We start from the raw sequence: 23,240 nt of genomic DNA, 5'->3' as shown, positions 1-23,240 counted from the left end.
TATATATATATATATATATATATATATATATATATATATATATATATTTAGTTTTCACCATTCACTTCTATAAGATTGGGTTCCAAATTTTCTCCCCATTCCTCCCCTCCCCCCACCTCAAGACAGTGTGCAATCTGATACGGTCTCTACATGTACATACATAAAAAATAATTTCATGTTAGTCATGTCTAACAACACATTCAAAGCAGAGCTCACTATTTTTCCTACTAATCCTCTTCCTCTTCCTAGGCTCTCTCTTCTGTCGGGAGCACCACTGCTCTTCTTCCCAGCACCCAGGTTTACAAATGAGGAATCATTCTTGAATCTTGAATTTTTGAAACTCACTCATCCTCTATATTCAACGAGCTGCCCAAGCCTCGTTCACTTCACCTTCTCAACATTTCTTCCATCATTTCTTTTTTTTTATTCCTATTATCTCATCAAATCTCACCTGGACTATTGAAATAGCCTCCTCATTGGTCCCCTTGTCTCAGTGTCTACTTTCTCCAATTAATTCTCTACACAGCTGCCAAACTGATTGCCCTAAATTGATTGCTTAATGGATATTCCACAGGTCTCACCAATATCATCCCTCTGCTTAGGAAGCTTCTGTGACTCTTCAAAACCTTTAGGATAGAAGACATACTTCTCTTTTAGGCAACTAAAAAAATCTTCATAATCTGGCTCTCCCTATCATTCTAGCTGGTTGCCCATTATTCCTACTCACATACTCTATGTTCCAGTCTAACTGGTCTCCTTGCTAGTCTTTCCATATGACATTCTAACCTCTTGCCTCTCTGCTTTTCAAAGCCCATGAAATTGAGCCCATAGCTCATGCCTGGTATACTTTTCCTCCTCACTCTGCCTCTTGGAACCCCTGGCTTTTTTTGAGGCTCAGCTCAAGGGCTTCCTTCAAGGGAACTTTTCTGATGACCTTCCTCTCAGGCTTTTTTGGGTAATAGCTATGACAATATATTAGAGTGTCCTATCTGGTAATATGCTCCCCAGATGTGGGTGGGGGAGGGTATAGAAAGGCTAAATTCTTTTTTGTTAAGCATGCTTCAAATCTTAAATAGGTCTTATCTCATTTCTGATTGCAACCCATTTATACATTCTCATCCTGTGCTTTCTTGTCCACATCTGCCCATAAATTATCTGATAATACACTAAACATGGTGAAAGCCTTTATGTCTTTAAAAAAAAACTTCTGGAGGTACTAATGAAGCAGGCAAACTGTCCACCCATATCATATGAAAGATAGGGAATTAGGGGCAGCTAGGTGGCACAATGAGTAAAGCACCGGCCCCGGAGTTGGGAGGACCCGAGTTCAGTGCCAAGCCTCAGACACTTAACACCCACACAAAAAAACAGCCGTGTCACCTTGGGCAAATACTTAACACCAATTACCTTCCAAAAGGCAAAAAAAAAAAAAAGGAATTTAGTCAAAATAAAGAACTTACAGGGATGCTAACAAGTAGATTTTTAAAATTAATACTATTAATTAATTATAAAATGTTGTATGTATATTATCTTATTGTATCCTTAAAATATTATGGGGAGGTAGTTGCTATTATCCTCATTTCATCAATGTGGAAACTGAGGCAGATAAAAATAACTGATTTGTCCATAGTTATACAGCTAGTAAGTAGCAGAGGCAGGATTTGAACTCAGGTCTTACTGACTCCCTAACATTCTATGTAATATACCACCTAGCTCCTCATAGAGAAGAATTTTCTAACAATTAAACATATCCAGTTCTATGGTCTGCCTTTTCAGGGTACTCTCTTGCCATCTCCACAGCCTTACCCACCGCTATAATGAACAATAAAAACCATGTCCTAGATTCTAGAGCAGTAGTTTTTAAATCTTTTGATCTCAGAACCCACTTAAGCTCTTAATCATTGAAGATACTTCCAAAGAACATTTGTTTAGGGGGGGTTATATCTATCAGTATTTGCCATATCAAAAATTAAAACATCAGTATTATAACAAAAATAGTTTTTGATCTCATGGACCACCTACAGGATTTTAAGGATCCTCATGGATCCCTGGATCACAGTTTGAGAATGACTGCTCTAAGGGAACTGTTACTTTTACTCCCAGCTCTCCTGATCGAAGAGTGTCTAGTTTGAAAGGAAATTCTTAATGAATCATGACGAATATGGATTTGAAATTCAAAACAATAGTAATGACAACAACCACTACCTGGCAAACCAACTAGGTCTTTGTTTATACTTTTAAAGTGATTTATAAACACCAAGTAATTCATTCTACTTGTGTTCCTCCTTACAATCAGGTGAAATAGTCACAACAGTTAAAAAATATTCATTTTTTCTACACACAAATGTTCAATATTAGTTCAAAAATTCATTCATTTTCTTTTCTGGTTTCCTAGCACCTTCTTCACTGGGAATTTAGCATATAATGATTCATCACTAAGGGACTCCCTCATACCTACAACAGAACTCAGAATGCCAAAAGTACATTAGCTGTGGTGAAATGAAGTAATGACACATAAGCACATTTTACTGTAAGATAATGGGTCCCTTTTAGGCATTGTTCAGCCAAATGTCTTTGAACAACTAGGGATTGTATTATCTCATTGTAGCAGGAGTCTTAGTTTTCTAATGCAATTAGAAGAAGAAAGGAGCATAGTAGAGAATGAGCTACTGCTGCTTTTAAATGACAGGTTTAATATAAAAACATTTATGTAAGAAAGGTAACTAACTGCATGTAATACTCTAAGCAAACAATCTTAACTCTACAAACTTGTCATATTTTTCTGAAATGATCATTGTAATAATGATTAAATAGAGGAATATTGGGTTAGGATAAGGGCTTACATTTGCCAACAGACAGCCAGTAACTAGCACTGAGGTATAACTTGAGTTTGATCAAGGATGTTCTTGAATCAAAATTATGAGTTACAGGTTTGCAAGCAAACTGGAGACTTTCCAGCCAATTTTTCCCTGCCAGAACAGACTATGTCCCATTGGTCCAACCAAAGACAACAGAATGTTGCTAATTGTCTATGTCCTCTTGGAAGTCCAGAAAAGGCAATATCATTCAAATGTGTAGCCAACGGAGGTGAAGCTGCTAGCAGCAAACAGTTGTCCCTAGTGGGTTAATAAATTTCTTTTCCTTTCAGATTTGCAGCTCACTTTATTTGACCTCCAAAATCGTGAGTGAGATTTTTCTTGGGTTCTCAAAGGATCGTGCTAAAAAATTCCCCCAACAGTAGTAAATAGCATATCTAGGATTCTAATTTTGATCTGGTGATCAGTCTACTGTACTGTTTAATCAAAATTAAACAAAAATCTGCACAAGTACTGGATAGGAGAAACATGACATAACAGTTTATCTGAAAGAAACCTGGAGGTTTTAGTGGAGTAGAAGGGTAGCATAGGCCCAAAGTGACTTAACAGAAAAGCTAATTGAAGACAAAACAAAAGAGCTAATGCCATTTTAGGCTATGTTATGAGAGCTGTGGTATCAAGCAGTTTGCAATAGTCCATTTACTCTGCCTACACCTGGAATATTATGTTCAATTTTGGTTGCAACATTTTATGAAGGAGAGTAGGAATTGCTTCAGTCTGTATTTGCATACACAGTGCATTAGCACAGTGCCTGACACATAAATATGATTAATGAATGTATGTTTATTGACACTGATAAGCTGAAAAATCCCAGAGTAGGGTAACCAAGATGGTGAGGGGCCTTGAAAAACAAATGCCATATTATTAGTTCAAGGAACTGGGGGGGGGGGGGGGGGGGGGGGGTCTTTTTTTTTTTTGGAGAGGGGAAGGCAGGGCAGTTGGAGTGAAGTGATTTGCCCAAGGTCACACAGTAAGTTTTAAGTGTCTGAGGCTGGATTTGAACTCAGGTCCTCAACTCCAGGGCCAGTGCTCTATTTACTGCACCACCTAGCTGCCCTGGAACTAGGGGATTTGACCTAGACATGAGAAGATTTTTTGTTTTAAGCCTCATGGAGACAGAAGCAGAAGCAACTAGTAGAGGTTTCTAAGAAGTGAATGTAAAACTTTATGATAATTAGGGCTATCTGAAAATGGGATAAGATGTCTCAAGATAATAAGTTTCCTATCATTGATAGGTCTTTCAAAAGTGTTGAAACAGTCTTTCACCTTAGTCTCTACCAGCCAAGAGCTGTTCTCTGACAGATTCCTCCTAGCACTCCCCACCATCACTGACATTTCCTGGGCCTCTGCCAAAGGTTCTGCACCTTCCACACCAGCCATTTGCTGCCACCATGGTGAAGCTTGAGAAAGCTGCTAAAAATCAAGGTGATCCAAAGAAAATGGCTCCTTCCCCAAAAGAGATAGGAGACAATGAAGAAAAAGAAGAAAGTAATAGAAAAGAGGTTGTGATTCCTCAGAAGAAGGGCACAAAGACTGTGGCTACACCAGCAGAAAAGGTACCACTGGCCAAAAAAGCATATGTTACCACCACCCCTGCCAAGAAAGCAGTCACAACTCCTGGTAAGAAGGCTGCTGTGCCCCATGTCAAGAAAGTGGCTTCGTCAGACAACATTGTCATCACTCTAGGCAAGAAAGGAGTCACCCCAGCTAAAGCAGCATCCCTACCACTAAAGAGGCAAGAAATGGGAAGAATGCCAGGAAAAAGGACAGTGAGTTAGAAGAAAAGGATGGGGAAGAAGAGGAGGATGAAGAATTTGAGTCACTCAAAGCCACAAAAATTGGAGTAACTCCAGTCAAATAAAACTGAGAATGAGGAGAAAGATGATGGTGATGAGGCTGAAAAAGAGGAAGGTGACTAAATATTAAGTTGTGGATACCACACCTGACAAAGGGAAGGATGCTTCTGTGGAAGCTGCCCCTGGGGAAAGTCAAGGAATTGGAGGAGGTGGAAGAAGAAGAGGAAGTGCTTGTCAAAGATGCACCAGGGAAGAGGGAAAAGGAAATGGGCAAATAGCCCCTGAAGCCAAGAAACAGAAATTGGAAGCTAAAGCATCTCTAAATTCCAGTCTCTTGACTGATAATCTGAACTTCAACAAAACAGCTTCTGAGCTAAAAAACTGGCATCATTGACTTCTTTGTATAAAGGATCTTATAGTTCTGTGTGTCAACATTGGTATCACCAGGAAGTTTGGTTATATGGAATTTGAATCAACTGAAGACATGAAAAAGCTATGGAACTCAGTGGCTCCAAAATGCTTGTCTCTGAAGTGAAATGGGAAAAGTCAAAGGAAAATAAAAAAGATTAAAATGCAAGGATGCCTTTTTTTTTTAATCTGCCATAGAAAGTAACTCAGCAGGAATTCAAGAAAATGTTTGAAGATGCTATCGAAGTTAGACTGGTCTGCATCAAGGATAGGACACCCAAAGGAATTTCCTATGTTGAATTTTAGAAGCAAATATGTGCAAGGCCTTGGAAGGAAACAGAGGCCCAAGATTAGTGGTCAGGCACTCATTCTGGACTACACAGTGAAGAAAAGTCAAGGACAAGATAATTCAAGAGGTGGGAAGAATAATATCTTAAGTGGGAATAACAGCAAGACTGCAAATTCAAAAGACCCTGGTGCCAAATAACCTCACCTATGGCACCACTGGAGAAAGTATGCAAGAAGTGTTTGTGAAGGCAACTGTCAATCAGCTCTTGCCCGAAAGCAACTAAAGCCAATCTAAATGGTAGGTATGAGTTCATTGAATTTGCTTCTGGAGAAGATGTGAAAGAAGCTTTAAAGTTTTGTAACAATATAGAAATAGAAGGCAGAACCATCTAACTGGAGCCAAAGGGACAGAAGACAGTTAATGCAGCACCAAAAAGCCAGACCTTCATCAAAGGTCTGTCTGAAGACACAACAAAAGAACATTGAAAGACATGACTCTGTTTGGTATCAGGATAATCACAGACTGGGAAAAAGGGTCATTTAAAGGGTTTGTTTAAAGGGTTTAGATTTAGTCTACTTCAACTCAGAAGATGCTTTATCTGTGAAAGAGGGCATGGAAGATGGAGAAAGTGACTCTGGACTGGGCCAAGCTTAATGGCTTTGGAGGCCCACTGGTAGTCATGGTGGTGGTGATAGTAGTGGGGGCTTCCATGGTTGAGGAGTGGGTAGCGGAAACTGAGGTGGCTTTGGTGGTGGAAGCTGAGAAAATTTTGGAGGTCAAGGTGGTTTCCAAGGAGACTGAGGAGGAGGAAGAGGAGATAAGCAACAAGGAAAGAAAATGAAGTTTGAATAGCTTCTCTGCATTTTCTTTTCCCTTTCTAACTAAATAGACTCTAAGGGTTTTAATGTATCATCTTATCACTGAAAGAACATTCTGGAAGGACATTCCAAAACATGTAGACCAGAGGTTTTCGGGGTGTGTTTGTGTGTGTGTGATATTTTAAAATTTTGTTTTGAGGCAATTGGGGTTAAGTGACTCGCCCAGAGTCACACAACTAATAAGTGTCTGAGGTCGGACTTGACAGAGGTCTTGGAAAAACCTAGATGACATTTCAAGGGAGAGAGCATATTGGTTTTGCCTGGATTGATGTTCCATATAAACTTTTTGTGGAGATGAGTGATAGATGAGGGAATTAACTTTTTTGTCTATGAGGTTTTTTTTTTTTGTTATACCCTATATACAAAACCATTTTTTTCTTATCAAAAATATTTGACCACTTCTTGGGAAGGTTTGTAGAAAAGTTTGCTGCTCAATGTGAATCAGATGACCTGTGACCTTCCTTCCAACTTTGAGATGATCTCATACCATGAAATAATTTTTAAAATAATACTAAGCAAAGGCCAGGGCCAATTTAAAAATGAGTTAAGTCAAACTGCATGTTTAAATCTTAGACAATATTGTCACAGTGAGCCTATGATGCCTTAGTCATCTCCGCCTTCTCAGTTTTTGTTTCATTCTTTTTCTTAACTCTAAAGGCCCAGCTGTCTGGCTGCCTTGCCCCACAGCTAAAATAGAGTTGGACCCTCTGCTCAGTCTCATCTAGTTTCAATGGCTTTTTAGGGACCAATTGTTCTGGCCTTCATTTCCTTGGGAGATCTTTAGTATTAAAAATATTTCCTCAGCTATCTCAGTCTTCCAGACAACTGAAAGAACAAACACTTGGAATCCACATTCTGTGAAAGCAGTCCCCTCCAGTTTTGGGGAAGTGATTCAATAAACTAATTTACATTGTGGTGCTAGTTATTTAATGAGTGGTCACCTACTGATTAATGGACCCCAGACCAAATTTTTGCTGTCCCCAGAAAGAACTTCTATAACTAAAAGAATACGTAGAGCAATGTGGGGATGGGGATTATAGGGGAGGAAAGTGGAAAAACAGCTGCTGGATTCAGCAGTTGCCATGGAGAACAATGAGGGAGCTCTCCAGCTGAAGAAATGGGAATAAGGGAATTTGCTGTCCCAATCTAGATGTAAAAACCCCCAAATTGAGATTATGCCTCATCTGAACTGTTTTAAAATAAAGTTCAGGTGTGATTCTTGCTGGCCTCCTCCTGAAACTCCTTGTGATTCCTGGTTTTGGTTTGACGTCAGGCTTAGCCTTTAACTTTGAGGCTATTAAAGCCATGGACTCATCTGCCATACTCTTGACCTTGACTTGTTTGCACCGCCTTTCCACCCTTTGTCTTTGCAGGAATTTTTCAGCTACATCCCTCATCCCCCATTCTTGTTGCTCCCCAGATTGGGAAGGATTCGTGTGTACATCCTAAGGGTAGACCTTGATGGGACCTGACTTCAGTCCTACCCTAAGGCAGTTAGGTGGCACAGTGTATAGAATACTGAGCCTGAAGTTAAGAAGATCTGAGTACAAATTCAGCCTCAGAAACTTACTAACTCTGGACAAGTCATTTAATCTCTGTCTCAGTTTCCTCAATTGTAGAATGGGGATAATAGCACCTGCCACTCAAGGTTGTAGTGAAGATGAAATGAGATAATATATGTGAAGCGTTTAGCACAGTGATCAAGATGAGATAAAGCCTCGATTTGTTGCTATCACTAGAAATTAACTTTCCCAACTGTGTTTGGTTAGAAAGCTACAGTTTGTATTTTCAGGAAGCTATGGAAGAAAGAAGCAGTGAGATTATTGTGAAAAGCAATGTAGTTTAGTAGAACAAATGTGAGCTTTGGAGTCAGTTGGACCTTGGTATGATACTTGGCTGATTAGTTGCAGAACCATGGCTAAATCACCACCTATATCAATCTGTTTCTTCTTCTGTAAAATGGGAATACTCATACTCATACCAGCTACCTCACAAGGTTTCAATGATAAAAGTGCTGCACAGTAGAAGCTGCTGTTACTATTATCATGTTCAAGGGAGCACCTATAATATGGCCGTGGTAGATATGGGCATGGGATGAGCCATGATTGCTTTGAACCATAAATAGTTTACCCTAGGCTGAGAGAAATGTATTCAGAGTAGTGTATAAAGAATATTGGATTTGAAGTGAGAGGATTTAGAATCAAATCCCTAATATGACATTTATTTCACTGTGTAGAATATTACTCCTTGTTTATATTGCTTTTTGTTGATTTCCCCTATTCCTGGTACAATGTCTTTTTATAACAGGTACTTAATACATATTGAATTGAATTATGTAGCCATTCCAATCCTCTAAGCCTCACTTTTTTTCATCTATAAAATGAATAGATTGGACCAGATGATATCTGAATCTCTTCAGGTTCTAAATTTATGATTCTACTCTAGGCAAGAGGATTGACACAAAATGATGGGAAGAATCAAGTATCAATTTAAAGCTATTTTTCATCCTCCCACTTGATTCAGCTTTGCAAAGTTGTTCCTAGAAAGAAGAATAATCTGTTGTTAGGTTATTTCTCATTTTCTATACAATATTCTCATACAAGATAGGTATTTGATATACTAATTTCATATCTCAAGGATTTTATGAATGATAAACCATCTATTGAATGGCTCATGATTTAATTTCTGAGCCATCACTTTGTACCTCTCAATATTTCTCCTAATTATCTCCATCATGAGAAAGTGTCATGACTGTACTATAAAAATCCAAACTTTTCAGAGTCAGAAAAGAAAGTCATCACTTTTTTTTAAACCTTACTTTCTATAAACCCATTTTCATCTTCCCCATGTCCTCTCAGCTCTTTGCCCCTTTCTGTTTGGTCTAAGATAGTCTTACAATGATGTGGATCCTGAAATTTTTGCATGTTTTCCTTTACCTCTCCCTCCTTTATAAGACTTTGAACTGCAATTTAAATGGAAGACTTGTCCTTATAATGTTAAGGATTGAATTACAGCTCTTTTATTTAGGTGAATGATAAGTTAGCACATAGAGAAGACTTTAGACTTATCAATGACTATTACATACATCACCTCATTTGAACCTTACAATACCCCTAAGAATAAATATTACTATAGGGACAGTATTATTTATCTCCACTTTGCAGATGTGGAAGAGGAATTTTGGTGAAGTTAGGCAGCTTGCTTATAGTCACACAGTTAACGTAAGAGGTAGATTTTGAATTCATGTTTTTTGGATTCAGCACTTTGTCACCTATGCCACACTGCCTCCCTTCTTTCTCCTCCTCCTCTTCCTTTTCTTCTTTCTCTTCATCTTTTTTCTTCCTTTCCTGCTTCATCTTCCCTCCTTCCTTTTCCAACTGGGTCTCTCAATTTCACCAAGGGTAGAAGTGCAGGCCAAACACTATTAACTATCTCTTATTAATTATCTAATTATTATCTCGTGGGCCAAACATTACTATTAATTATCACTACTGACTGGTAGGGGAGCATTGTCATGTTCCACTTCTTACCTTGGCTGGTTCAACACTCCTTAGGCAACCTGCTGACCCCTTATTCCTGGGGCTCACCATATTGACATCAAACTTAGTACATACCAGCATAACTCAAAGTAGCTCAGAACTTCCAAGTTCAAAAGATTTCCCACCCTTAGCTTCCTTTGTAGCTGCAATACAGGCATGCACCCAACCACTTGAATTCTTAAAGGGACCTTAAAGATCCATTAAAGGGATCCAAACTTTGATTCTTCTGAACATTTTGAAAACACAAACAAAAGAAACTTGGGTTCAAGAACATTCAACAGGTTATTTTTTTTTCACAATCTCATAAGTGTACATTTAGTTAATGATGCCAGGAAAGACTGCTCTAATTCTATCCATAGACTCTCTTTTTTTTTTTGTAGGTCATATCTATCTATCAATACTATCCATGCTCTTTTCTGCTACTCCTTTGTCCCCAATTTCTCTGAAAATACAAGTCACATGAACTTTTCAAGTTAACCCCCAAAATAACTTTCCATGAAAAAAAGTAACCAGAAAAAACCTCAGAGCTCATTAAAAAATTCTTACAAACCCATCTTCAAAGGATATTTTTTAATGCTTAGTCTAATTACTAGTTTATATAGTCACAAAAATGGCATCCAAAATTTAAGCTATTGGCATAGAACTTATTTTATTCAACTTTGGGACTTTCTGACTGTGTGTTGTTAGCATTTAACTACATGTGATTTGATACCAAAAATACACTAGAGGAAGTTTAATTTCAAATAGAGCAGTTAAGAGGTATTGAGCTTGTTTAGTTTATACATATTTTAATTTTCTTGTTATTATATTGGCACTGTTACAATTAATAGCCTGTCTGAAATTCCATTAAATCTTTTATTTTCAGAGGTTTATAACTGAAGCATAATTTTTTTTTCCCATACTGAAACTTGTTATACAAGGTCTTAGTCTGGAACCAATTTAAAAAATAGTCATTAGTTTGTCCTTAAAAGTAGTTTTTAAATTTTTGTTAATTTTAAGCTAAGCTGTTTAGATAAAGTCATACTATACTTTCCCTGTACTCCAGATTAGTATAAGAAACCATGTTTGTTAATCTTCTTGTTAGAAAGAGAAATTAATAAAACATAGAAAACAGGGAAACATAGAAACATAGGAAATAGGAAAATATAGAAAACAGTAAAAACTATATTTCTACCTCTGGAACCTAGCCAGTTTTTTTTTCTTCCTTTCAATTAATTATTTAGAATTTATTCTTTTGAGTCATCCATCTGACAAATACAATCACCATTGAAAGACTATCTGAGAAAACTGATTATCTTAAACATGGGGTAGAGGAGATAAAAATTTGGGGGCAAATTAAGACATGGAAGGACAAAGATCATGTCTACATTTTTGCATACATATTTAATAGAAAAATATTTCAATGTGAGTAAGTATGAGTAAAAGAAAAAAATAGGATTTGTCATGATCTTAAAAATTTGAGACTATAAGGTTTTGAAAAAGTTAAAGTATCTTCAATTGAGTTTACTATTTTCTTGGTATTCCCTACAGGAAGATAGTACTGTATTTAGCAATGGATACTCTTGTCTGCTTGGCTATTGCATGAAGATTGCATTATTATCTCTATCATCATCAAATATTCCAAAATCACTAGAGGATTGATGATTTAAAACCTACCACTAAACATGTTAACAATTTTCTGTTAAATACAGGTTATTTAAAAGCAGTTATCAACATGTGGGACATAGACTGAACTATAGACTTATGCTGTTTTGAAAGTTGGAAAGAGTATTTAGGGATTGAATTCCTTCCATTTAATCTAGGAATCATATTTAAAATATTCCTAATTAGTAACTAGCCAGGTTCTTCTTGACAATTTATGATGATAGAAAATGACTATTTCACAAAGCAGCCCATTCCATTTTTGAACATGTCTAAATGTAGGAAGCAAAAAGGAACTCCTATATTATACCCAAATCTGTTCTTTCTATTACTTCTGTAAATTCTTTCTATTTTGTAGCCTAGGGCTATACAAATTCTCTCTATACCCCTTTCTCATGACAGAATGGGCTTTTGACAATAGCCCTAATTTAGAATCAAGAACAACCTGGAACTTAATCCTAGCCATGATCCTTAATATTTGTGTGACTTTGGGTAAATCATTTATCTGCTTCTCAAATTTTTAAAACTCTAAAATGGTGACAATAATTCTCAAAATATCTATCTCATGGGACTGATGTGAGGAAAGTACTTGTAAACCTCAAAGAATCTATAGAAATATGACTTTTTATTATTAAAATCCTCAGATTCTTATAACAAATACCAAATTCTCCCATGTCTTTTTTTTTTCAGCTAAATATATTCAATTTATTAAGTCTGGTACAGTAGAAAGGACATTGGATTAGAAATTATAGAGTTTGGGTTTCCATTCCATCTCTCCTTTGTACAATCTGTGTGGCCTTAAACTGGCCATTTAACCTTGCTGGTCCTTGGTTTCCTCAACTGAAAAAAACAAAGGTGAACTGGGGGTTGAGCTATATGATCCTTAGTATTCCTTTCAGCTCTTGCATCTACAAAGTCTTTTTTCTATGTCATGCTTAGGTCCTCTTCAGGATAGGCTTCATTTGTATCAATTTCCCTTGTAAAGTATGGTACTCTAAAAACATCACAATGCTTCAGATGTGGTCTGAGCAGTGCAGAGTATCTTCCTTGATGCTCACATCATATTTCTCTTCATGAAGCTAAGATTAATTAACATTTTAAGCTCATGTTAAACTTGTGGGCAACTATAATCCCTAAATACTTTTGTGTGTGTGAAGTTTCTGTAACCTTGATCATGAAGTTTATTTTTAAAATGTTAATGAAACATTTAATACTTATTCCTATTAGCTTCCATCTTAGAATTAGCCCATTTTTCAAACCCAAGATTGTTTCAAATATTGCTGTGGGTATTCAATGTATTAGCTATCTCTTCTACCTTCATGTTAACTGAAAATCAAATCAATGAATATTTGAGAGCCAACTATGTACAAAGTCCTTCCTTAGGCATTGTCAAGAATTTAGAACAGTTTAAGACATCCTCTTTGCTTTTAGGGAACTTGTGATCTCACTGGGATAAGCAATAAATTTAACTTTAAAAAGGAGATAATGTTATTCCTAATAGCTATCTCATAGCTCTGTAATAATGTAATAATGAATTTAAATGTAATAAAACACTAAAAGTTCTTTGAAAGCCTTAAAGAGTCATAAGAGTCAATCACTTATTATTACAATTTATGGAGTATCGAAACATCAACAAATATTAAGTATTTAATATGTGACAGACACTGTGCTAAGCAATGGAAATACAAATAAAAGCAGAACGACACTTCCTGCCTTCAAGGAACTTACATTCTTTGGAAAAAAAATGTATTTTCAGTTCTGTATTTTCTCCCTCCCACCCCACTGAGAATATGAAAAACAAAACTCATTTTTTTTTCAAAATGATTTATTAACTTCTGATTTACAGCATTCATTTCTGCCAGATATTGAGTTACAAATTTCTCCCCATTTTTTCCCTACCCACTGCTCCAAAATAGAAGTCCCACAGGATATCCCCTCCTCCAATATGCTCTCTCCCATATTTTCTCCCATACCCCTTTCGACTTTTCCAGTAGGTCATGGTGGATCTGTATGCCCCAATGCCTGTATATCATATTTCCCAATTACATGTAAAATAGTATTAATAATAGTGTATATATATTTAAATATTTGATTTTAAAACTATGAATTCCAGATTCATTCACTTCCTCCCTTGTCACCCACCCTTATTGGGAAGATAAGCAGTTCAGTATAGGTTGTACATGTGTGGATAATGCAAAACAATAACATAGTAGATATATTGTAAAAGACTGACTATATTTCCCTCCCTCCTATCCCACCTCCCATTTGTTCTATTCTCTACTTTGATCCCATCCCTTTTCAAAAGTGGGTGCTTTCAACTTCCCTCCCCCCCCAGTTGACCTCCCTTCAATCATCACCCCTCTCATCCCCTTCCCCCCTACTATCCTGTAGGGTGAGATACCCTATTTAGTGTGTATTTCATTCCCTCCTCAAGCCAAATTCAATGGGAATAAGGTTGACCCATTCCCTTTTGCCTTCCTATTCTTCCCCTCCGTTGTAACCATTTCCCCTTGCCTCTTCTATATGAGATAGTTTACCCCATTCCGTCTCTCCCCGTCTCCTCTCATTATATTCCTCTCTCACCTTTTAATTTCACCTTTTAAGTATCATCCCTTCCTGTTAAATTGGTCTGTGCCCTTTATCTATGTATACCTGTAAATATATATACACACATTCTCATATGTATTCATATGCCCGCATACCCTCATATATAGACATACACACACATCTATATATATATTTCTATTCCCTTCAACTACTGAGAAGAGTTTCATAAGTTATAATTATTGTTTTTCCATGTAGGAATGTTAATAGTTCAACTTTGATAAGTTCCTTATGATTTATTTTTCCTGTTTACCTTCTCATGCTTCTCTTGCTTCTTGTATCTGAATGTCAAATTTTCTATTCAACTCTGTTTTTTTCAGCAAGAATGCTTGAAAGTCCTCTATTCCACTGAATGACCATATTTCACCCTGAAACATGATACTCAGTTTTGCTGGGTAGGTGACTCTTGGTTTTAATCCCAGCTCTCTTGACCTCCGGAATATCACATCCCAAGTCCTTCGATCCCTCAGTGTAGAAGCTGCCAGATCCTGGGTTATCCTGATTGTGTTTCCACAATATTCAAATTGTTTCTTCCTGGCTGCTTGTAATATTCTCTCCTTAATCTGGGAATTCTGGAATCTGGCTATAATATTCCTAGGAGTTTTCTTTTTGGGATCTTTTTCATGAGGTGATTGGTGGATTCTTTCAACCTCTATTTTGCCCTCTGGTTCTAAAACATCAGGGCAGTTTTCTTTGAGAACTTCCTGGAGGATGCTCTCTAGGTTCTTACTTTGATCATGGCTTTCAGGTGGTCCAATAATCTTTTTTTTTTTTAAGCAATCAGGGTTAAATAACTTGCTCAAGGTTACATGGCCAGTTATTTCTGGGTGTGGTGCTAAGTATCTGAGCCCAGATTTGATCATCAGGTCATCCCGACACTGGAGCTGGTGCTCTTACTTGCTGAGCCACCTGGCCGCCCCTAGTCCAATAATCTTTAAATTCTCTCTCCTGGATCTATTTTCCAGGTCAGTGGTTTTTCCCATGAGATATTTCACATTGCCTTCTATTCTTTCATTTCTTTGGATCTGTTTAACATCATCTTGATTTCTCATAAAGTCATTAGCTTCCATTTGCTCTACTCTAATTCTGAAGCAATGATTCTCCTCATTGAGCTTTTGAGATTCTTTTTCCATCTGGCAAATTCAACTTTTTAAGGCATTCTTCTCCTCATTGCCTTTCTGAGCCTCTTTTGCCATTTGAGTTAGTCTATTTTTTAAAGTGTGCTTTTCCTCAGTCAGGCTGTTGACTGTCAATTCATAATTTTCTTGCATTGTTCTCATTTCTCTTCCCAATTTTTCCTCCACTTCTCTTATCTGCTTCTTAAGGTCCTCTATGGCCTGTAACCAGCTCATATTTTCCTTTGAAGCTTTTGGTGCAGGAGTTCTGACTTCACTGTCTTCCTCCTGTTCCATGCTTTGCTCCTTTTTGTCCGCAAAATCGGAGTCTAATGTTGGAATCTTCTGTCTGCTTTGTTTCCTTTGCCTGGTCATGTTGTCCCTCAATCACTTGACCCCTGGGCTTTTTGCCAAAGTTGGACTCTGCCAGCAGACAGGGGAAATTTTGTCCCAAATGCTGCGGTTTTCTCAGGTGTTGGAGATATTAGATGGGTTTCCTCTCTGAGGTCTCCACATGTTCTGGCAAGGTGGACACACACCCCAGGACCTCCACCCTAGATTGCAATCCAGATCCAAGAAGGTTAAAGCAAGAGTGATTACCTCTCATACTGGTGCTTGGTCCCCCTATACTCTGCAGTCCTGGGTGGCTGTGCCGGGCATCTCAGCATCTTCTCGCCCCAGTAGCAAAAGCCTTGCACTGCCACTTACTGGGTCCAAAAGTCCAGACTGCACTGACCTCTCACTATGTCCTTTGAATCTGTGTGTTGATAAATCTGGAAACAGCCACAGCTGCTGCTGATCTGGAGTCCCTCCAGTCTGTGGCTGGTCAGACCTGCCCTGAGATTAAAGCCTTGGAATGGGGCTGGGCTTGGCTCGGCTCCCATAGCACTGCGCTGGCTGATCCCTGCTGGCCTGCCGGGCTGTCCTCAGCAGGAGGTTAACTTCTCTGTGTCATTTTGTGGGTGCTGTGGCTCCAAAGTTTGTTTAGAGTCCCCTTTTTACATGGATTGGGGAAGGTAGAAGCCGGAGCAGTGGGGATCTATTCCGCCATCTTGACTCCACCCCTAACAAAACTCATTTTACATAAATATGTATGTGTATACATGTGTGTATACATATATATATATATATACATACATACTCACATTATTGTACTGATCAGATATTCCAAGTCTTTTAAAGTTGCTTATCTTTATAATATTATTGTTATTGTATAAATCATTCTTTTCTGGTTCTGCTCACTCACTTTGCATCAGTTCATACAAGTCTTACTAGGTTTCTCTGAAATAATCCTTTCTATCTTTTTTAAAATTATACAGTAGTATTCTATCACATTTATATACTATAACTTGTTCAGCCATTCCCCAAATTCATGGGTACCTCCTCGGTGTCCAATTCTTTGCAAAAACCAAAAGAGCTATTATAATTTTTTTAAAAATATATGAGTTTTTCCTCTTTCTCTGAACCCTTTGGTGCATAGATCTAGTAACTAATATATCTGTAAGAAAAGGTATTCATATTTGGGGCATAATTTCAAATTGCCCTAGGCAATAATAATTAGAGGAGTTCACATCAAGAAGGTTATATTCTAATGAGGGAGGAAAACACATAAAAAGAATCTGGAAACCCTGAACAGGAGGCAAGGTAGATAGAGGAAGTATGATGTGTTACCTGGAGAGGTTTGAGACATGAATGACAATTAACACCTTCTCTAAATGAAGGAGCCATTCACTCAGTGGGAGAGGCCTTTGGGGCAGAGGGTATTTCCAAAGTTTAAATTCCAGGACTGGAGTGAGGAAGATATGAGACATGGAAGAGGAAGTATGGAGTATAGTCTAGAGAGAAATGGACTCAGAACTGGGAGTAAGGCTGTCAAATTATAACAACGAAACTTGGTCCAAAATAAGATCATAATTTTAGAGGAGAAAAGTACCTTAAAGGCTATCAAATATAATTTCCTTATTTTACAGATTAGGAAATGGAAGCAAAGTGAGACTAAGTGACTTGCTCAGGGTTACAAAGTTTACTATCAAGTCCTGAGGAAAAGTTGATTTGGGAAATCTAAATTAAATGAACACTGGCTATCATCTCATTTCATCATTATCATGGGAAAATTCACATATTTATGGTTATATAACTTGAAACAGTTGAGAGAATATAACTTCATACAAAGTGATGCTTCTGAAAAATAGAGAACAATTCACAAGAAAATCTACCAATCTATGTCTAATATTTCTCTTGATGTGGTGACTGCCAAATACTACTAAGGCTTATTACATAGTAGACACCCAATAAATGATTTTTTAAATGAATGTGTGATGAGAGAATATACTGAGCCTTTTTAAAGTTAATTTTTATTAATATTCCTTTTACATATATTTATATATGTGCATATGGTCTCTGTTCCATCAAATGCTAATCTCTAGAGTACCTGGCTCATGGTGCAGCAATATTCTGGAATGCAGCTGAACCCAATTAAAATGTAATTGGGAAATATTTTACAAAATAAAAATACAAAAGAACGTGATGCTAATATATGATTTTCTTTTTGGCAATTTAAATTTAATATTTTATTTTCCCCAATTCCATGTAAAAATAATTGAAACATTATAAAAAATTGAGTTCCAATTATTCTCCCTTTCCTCCTCATTGAGAAGGCAAACAATTTGACATGGGTTATACATGCATAGTGATATTTGGTTTTCTTAGTCAATATGAGGCCCTCAGGGATCTTTATGCATGGCTTAGTGGCCTCTTTTTCTATTTGAGTTTGACACCTTTGCTCTTGAGGGCAGGGCTTATTTCACTTTTGTCTTCATATACCCAGAGTTTAGCATAGTTCCTTACACATAGTAGACACTTAAGAAACATTTGTTGATTGATTAACCTAATTAATAATATATTTTCTTTTCCCTGAGTAACTTTAAGACACTTAAGAACTCTGATCAATAAAATGTTTAAACACTATTCCAGAAGAATGATGATAAAGACAGATTCTGGGTGCAAAATAAAACTTTTTTTTTGGACATAGCTAATGCAGGAATTTATTTAGCTTAACTATGTTTTAACTATGTTGCAAGAGTTTTCCTTTTTCTTTTTGGGGGAGAGGGGAAACAAATTCTTGTTAATAGAAAAAAATTAAATAGCATTTTTTTTGTAAGGGGGAAGGCAAGGCAATTGGGGTTAAGTGACTTGCCCAAGGTCACATGGCTAATAAATGTGTCAAGTGTCTGAGGTTGGATTTGAACTCAGATCCATCTGACTCCAGGGCTGGTGCTTTATTCGCTGCACCACCTAGCTGGTCCCTAAATGATCACTTTTAAAAGAAATATGAAAATTGGATTTACAGCTTTTATGATAGACAATTTGTCATAGAAGATAGAATACTAGATTTGAAATCAGGTATAGTTGGGTTCACATTATAACTGAGACATACTGTGTGGCAAATTGTTTATTCTCTCTGAGTGTCAATTTCTTCATCTGAAAAATGGTGATAACAATAGCAGCTACCTTACAAGGTTGTTGTGAGGTTGTAGTAAGATCTCCCTGGCTGCCTCTTCACTTTTGTTGTTGTTGTTTTGTTTGATGAGGATAATTGAATGATCATTGTGATATGTAAGCTTCTAGCCTTCGAGGCAACCTTGTGTGTGTTGGGAAGTCAAAAGCACTTGAGTTCCTTAGTGATAACTGAGTGACAGCAGCAGAAGCTTTCTATTATCACATCCTTCTCAGAACAGTTGACTATTGACAGGAGGATGAGACTAAGCCCTTACTTGGTTGACTAATTCACATGGATTTCAAGGGAATTTTTTGGGCTAGGCACAGCTGAGGTCAATTGACCTAGCCATGTGGCAGTCCTATGAATTTTTTTTTTCACATTTTGGTGATTTAAAGCATTGATCAACAAGGAGAGTCTAATAGGAATTACAGGTTACTATTTCATCTTTTAAGTCCTTGGCAATATGTACTTATGAGTCTTTTGGAGGTTTTTTTGTTTTGCTTTTAAAAAACATTGTATTTGCTTTAATGAGTCAAGGGTCCACCTTCTCCCTCTCACCCCCTGATTGAGAACACAAAAAAACCCAAGTCCATTACAACATAAAATGAATGAAATATGATTTCCACATGGACCAGGACCCCCCCAGATTATTTTATTCTGAACTCCAAATCCTTCACCTCTCTATAGCTTGCCACTGGACCCAGATGGCTTCAGAGGAGAAAGTGAGGTTAGTGACTTTGCACAGCCCTCCCTCACTTACATCCAATTCACTTAAAAGTCCTAACATCACCTTCCTGATGTCATGGTCCTCTTTGAGAAGGAAGGACAAACAACAACAACTAGGAGGTGAGTGGAATTCTTTTTTCTTTATCTTCAGGCCTCTGGAATCCTTATTAGCCATTATGCTGATAAGAGTTTTCAGCACAGTGGTATGCTATAGTATTCTATCACATTTACATGCCGCAACCTATTTATTCTCCAATTTATGAACATCCCTTCAGATTCTTTGGGATTTAAACAGAATAGTAAATATTTTTGTGTATCCTAAGAATTTGTTTTGCTTAGGACTAATGTCTCCCTTAACCCACCTTCTTTCTAACTTCCTTTCCCCCTTCTACTCTTTCCTATTACCCTGTTGAGTGAAATGCATTTCTCTACCTACCATGGTGTGCATGTGTCTTCTGCCTTCTTTTGATCAGTTCAGTTGAGAATGAAGTTGAAGTGTCAACTCCTTTTCCCCATTTGTTTTGAAATCTACTTGTGCACCCTGATTATATGAAATACTTTTCCCTAACCTTCCTTTTCTTTGCCTTCCTCCTCTAATGTGTTTCCTCTTCTTCTCTTTTCATAAGATCAAGACAAAGCAGAACCACTCCCAAGCCTTGTCTAATCGGACTCTCTGAATTCTGAATATGATAGAGTTGAGAGGGAACACACTTCATTTTCCCATATTTCAATTTAAGCAATATATCTATTCTTACTTAATCCTTTAGTATTGTTCATTCATCTTTACCTTTTCATGTTTATAGTTTACAGTTTCTCTACAACTTTGGTCCTTTCATCAGAAATGCTTGGAAGTCCTCTTAACCTCTCCCTGCCTCAGTTTCCTCATCTTTAAAATGGTGTTAATCATAACATCTACCTCACAGGGTTGTTGTGAGGATCAAATGACTCAATATTTGAAAAGCATTTAGCAAGTTTAAAGGACTAAATAAATGTTTTATACAGCCATTATTTTTATTATTGCTACTATTATTTCTACTGCTCTTTGGGGAGCACTCAGACATGAACCATACCTAAATATTCTTAAGCTATTTTCCCAGAGATCTGGAGTTGGGTCATAAAGAGTTAGAAGTAGTAGTAAAGGGTCTGATTCTTTTCTTTAGAGGTCAGATTCCCCAAGGAATAAGCCCAGGTTGCACATCAGTCCAGAGAGGGACTCCTGGGCTCAATATTGTCCCATATAAAACAGACCAGAGATATTTATTCATTTGCTATTTTTTGAGAAGCCACTGTTTGCAAAGCAATGTTTCAGGCAGAGGAAAAATGAGTGAAATAGTCTTTGTTTTCAAGGAATTTGTATTCTAGTAGGAGCAATAAGATAAGTACCCAAATACCGAGAATGTACGGCACTATGTAGTAAGTATACTAAAAGTACAACAAATAAAAATACAATTGGGATTCAGAGAAAGGGGAAATTTTTGTTTATCTTGCTATGGCCTTGGAGTTTGTCCCTCCTGGGACAAGCTCATCATTTCTAAACTTACCAGTATGTTGCTAATTCAAGCCTTCATTGACTCTACCTTTCTCAGCCTCCTCTCCTCTCTAGAGGGCTGGGAGGGTAGATTATTAAACTCTTCCTAATGCGTTCCTTTATAGAGGACAGAAATCAAACTCTCAAATCATTTCTCGCAATTACTGCCCTATCTAGTTTCAACTCCATGGATCCATGCAGAATACCCCCTGATGTCCTTAGCTTCTTCTTTACTGCCTCCTCTTATGTATTGTCTCCCCATTTAGATTGTAAGTTTATTGAGGGCAGGTAATGCCTTTCTTTTTATTCGTTGTATGCCTAGCACATGGGAGACATTTAATCAACGTTTTGGTGGGGGTAGTATTGAAATTGAGAGATCAGTGAAGAGTCCATGGGAAAGGTGGCATTATCAGACACACCAGATGCTGACATGTAAAGATTAACTGGGGGAGGGATGAGGAGAAAGATTAGCATAAAGAGCTGGGGCAGCAACAGAATTAAAGTGTGGGCAACAGTGAAGAGGTGAGAAAGAATGGAACACTTTCAGGTAAATAGCCTAACTTGGTTGTGGCAGATAAGCCCAAAAAGGTAGATTGGATCATGGAGAATTTTGAATGTCAAGCCAATAAATTTGTCCTTTATTTGATGGACAATAGGAGCTCCTGACAAGTGAATGATATAAGGGCTATGATTTAGAAACATTAATCTATCCATTTTATATATATATATGTATATATATAGATGATGATGATTAGGACAGAGGAGAGACTGGAGTCAGAAAGATCTATTAGGTGGCTATTACAACAATCTAGGTGGTCATAGTAGGAAGGGAAAGTAGGTCATATTTGGAATTGAGAGATATTTCAGAAGTAGAACAGACATACGTTGCTGAATGACTAGATATGATAGCGAGGAAGGAGTGAAAGATGACTCTGAAGTTTCAAGCCTGAGTGACTAAAGGAAAGGGGAACTTAGAAGGAGGAACTAGGTCTGGTGATACAGATTTAGTCATCCATGGAGAAATTGATAAATTGAAGGTGGAGAAGTTGGAGACTAAGAGTTAGATGACCTTAACCTTGGTTGTAAAGTAGAATACAAGGTCACCTGCTGAGAATGAGGGAAGGGGAGTAGGATTAGAAGTTTGAAGGAACTATGAAAGTTCGAAGCAGCCTCTGTAGACATCATATAGGGAATTCAATAAGAAATATATAAGATGATTGACATTTAGAGGTAAAGATTGAACTTAAATGAAATATAATGACTGTTGAGGATTCAATGAACTTACTTTCATAACATTCCCCAAAAAGCTTGGTACCCAGGGGATAGAAAAGAAGAAAGCAAGTGTAGTTTTTTAAAAATGATTTTCATGCTATATTTAATTACAGATTAACATTGTAGATGTTATTGTTAATTTTGTCATTGTAGCACCAATGTGACAAATCACCTACGGTGGCTATGAATGTGCTAGTGTAATACTGAATCACAAAATACAGCAGACTCTTGACATGGAATACAGAAGCAAAATATTTTTCAAACACTAGAAAGCTGAATCTCAACACCAAAAGGCCAAATCCATTACAGCAACAAAGAAATCCATGCACAATAACTATGTGACAGTTAGAAGCCCATGGGCCCCTTTTTAGAACAGTGGTTATAAAAGAATAAAATACAATTAATTATAAAGGAATCCGATTATCCAGAAATAGCGTTTTTTGTTTTTTTTTCAGATTTCAAAGAACCCAGTTTTAGAACTCTTGTTTCTTAAAGCACAAGTCTGACCATCTCACCCTTTGGTCAATAAACTTTAGTGCTTCCCTATTACCTCTAGAATCAAATATAAAACCCTCACATTTACTTTTTTTATTTTTTTTTGCTTTTTGGCACGCAATTGGGATTAAATGACTTGCCCATGGTCACAGACCTAGTTTTTGTGTTAAGTTTCTGAGATTTGAACTCAGGTCCTCCTGATTCCAGGGCCGGTGCTCTACTCACTCTGCCACCTAGCTGCCCCTGTCACATTACCTTTTTTTTTTTTTAAATGCTTTATTAACTTCTGATTTACATCATTCGTTTCCGCCAGATTTTGAGTTACAAATTTTCTCCCCGTTTTTCCCCCACCCATCCCCCCAAAACAGCAGTTCCACAGGATATCCCCACCTCCAATCTGCTCTCTCCCATATTTTCTCCCATACCCGTTTCGACTTTTCCAGTGGATCTCTATGCCTCAGTGCCTGTATATCTTATTTCCTAATTAATGTAAGATGGTATTAATAATATATATATATATATACCCACACCCACACACACACACACACACACATATATATATATATATATATGT

The 23,240-nt window shown here is 37.2% G+C and overlaps 1 long non-coding RNA gene and 1 pseudogene across 2 annotated transcripts in view; both read left to right on the top strand.

The window, feature by feature from the left end:
- The window catches only part of LOC138146078 (uncharacterized), an 82,338-nt gene extending 62,764 nt beyond the window's left edge, over positions 1–19,574 (top strand). For both annotated transcript variants that reach the window (XR_011164380.1, XR_011164381.1), the window contains one exon: positions 19,333–19,574. This is a non-coding gene — a long non-coding RNA (uncharacterized lncRNA). The remainder of the gene's footprint in view (positions 1–19,332) is intronic.
- On the top strand, positions 4,268–6,221 carry LOC138146077 (nucleolin-like; annotated as a pseudogene).
- Positions 19,575–23,240: the final 3,666 nt, after the last annotated feature.

Source organism: Petaurus breviceps, unplaced genomic scaffold, assembly GCF_028583685.1.
Source record: "Petaurus breviceps papuanus isolate PSGF00001 unplaced genomic scaffold, PetGlider_PUasm1.0 90752, whole genome shotgun sequence".
Classification (NCBI taxonomy): Eukaryota; Metazoa; Chordata; class Mammalia; order Diprotodontia; family Petauridae; genus Petaurus; species Petaurus breviceps.
Note: the sequence above shows the minus strand (reverse complement) of the source record. Positions and strands in the feature narration are given on the sequence as shown.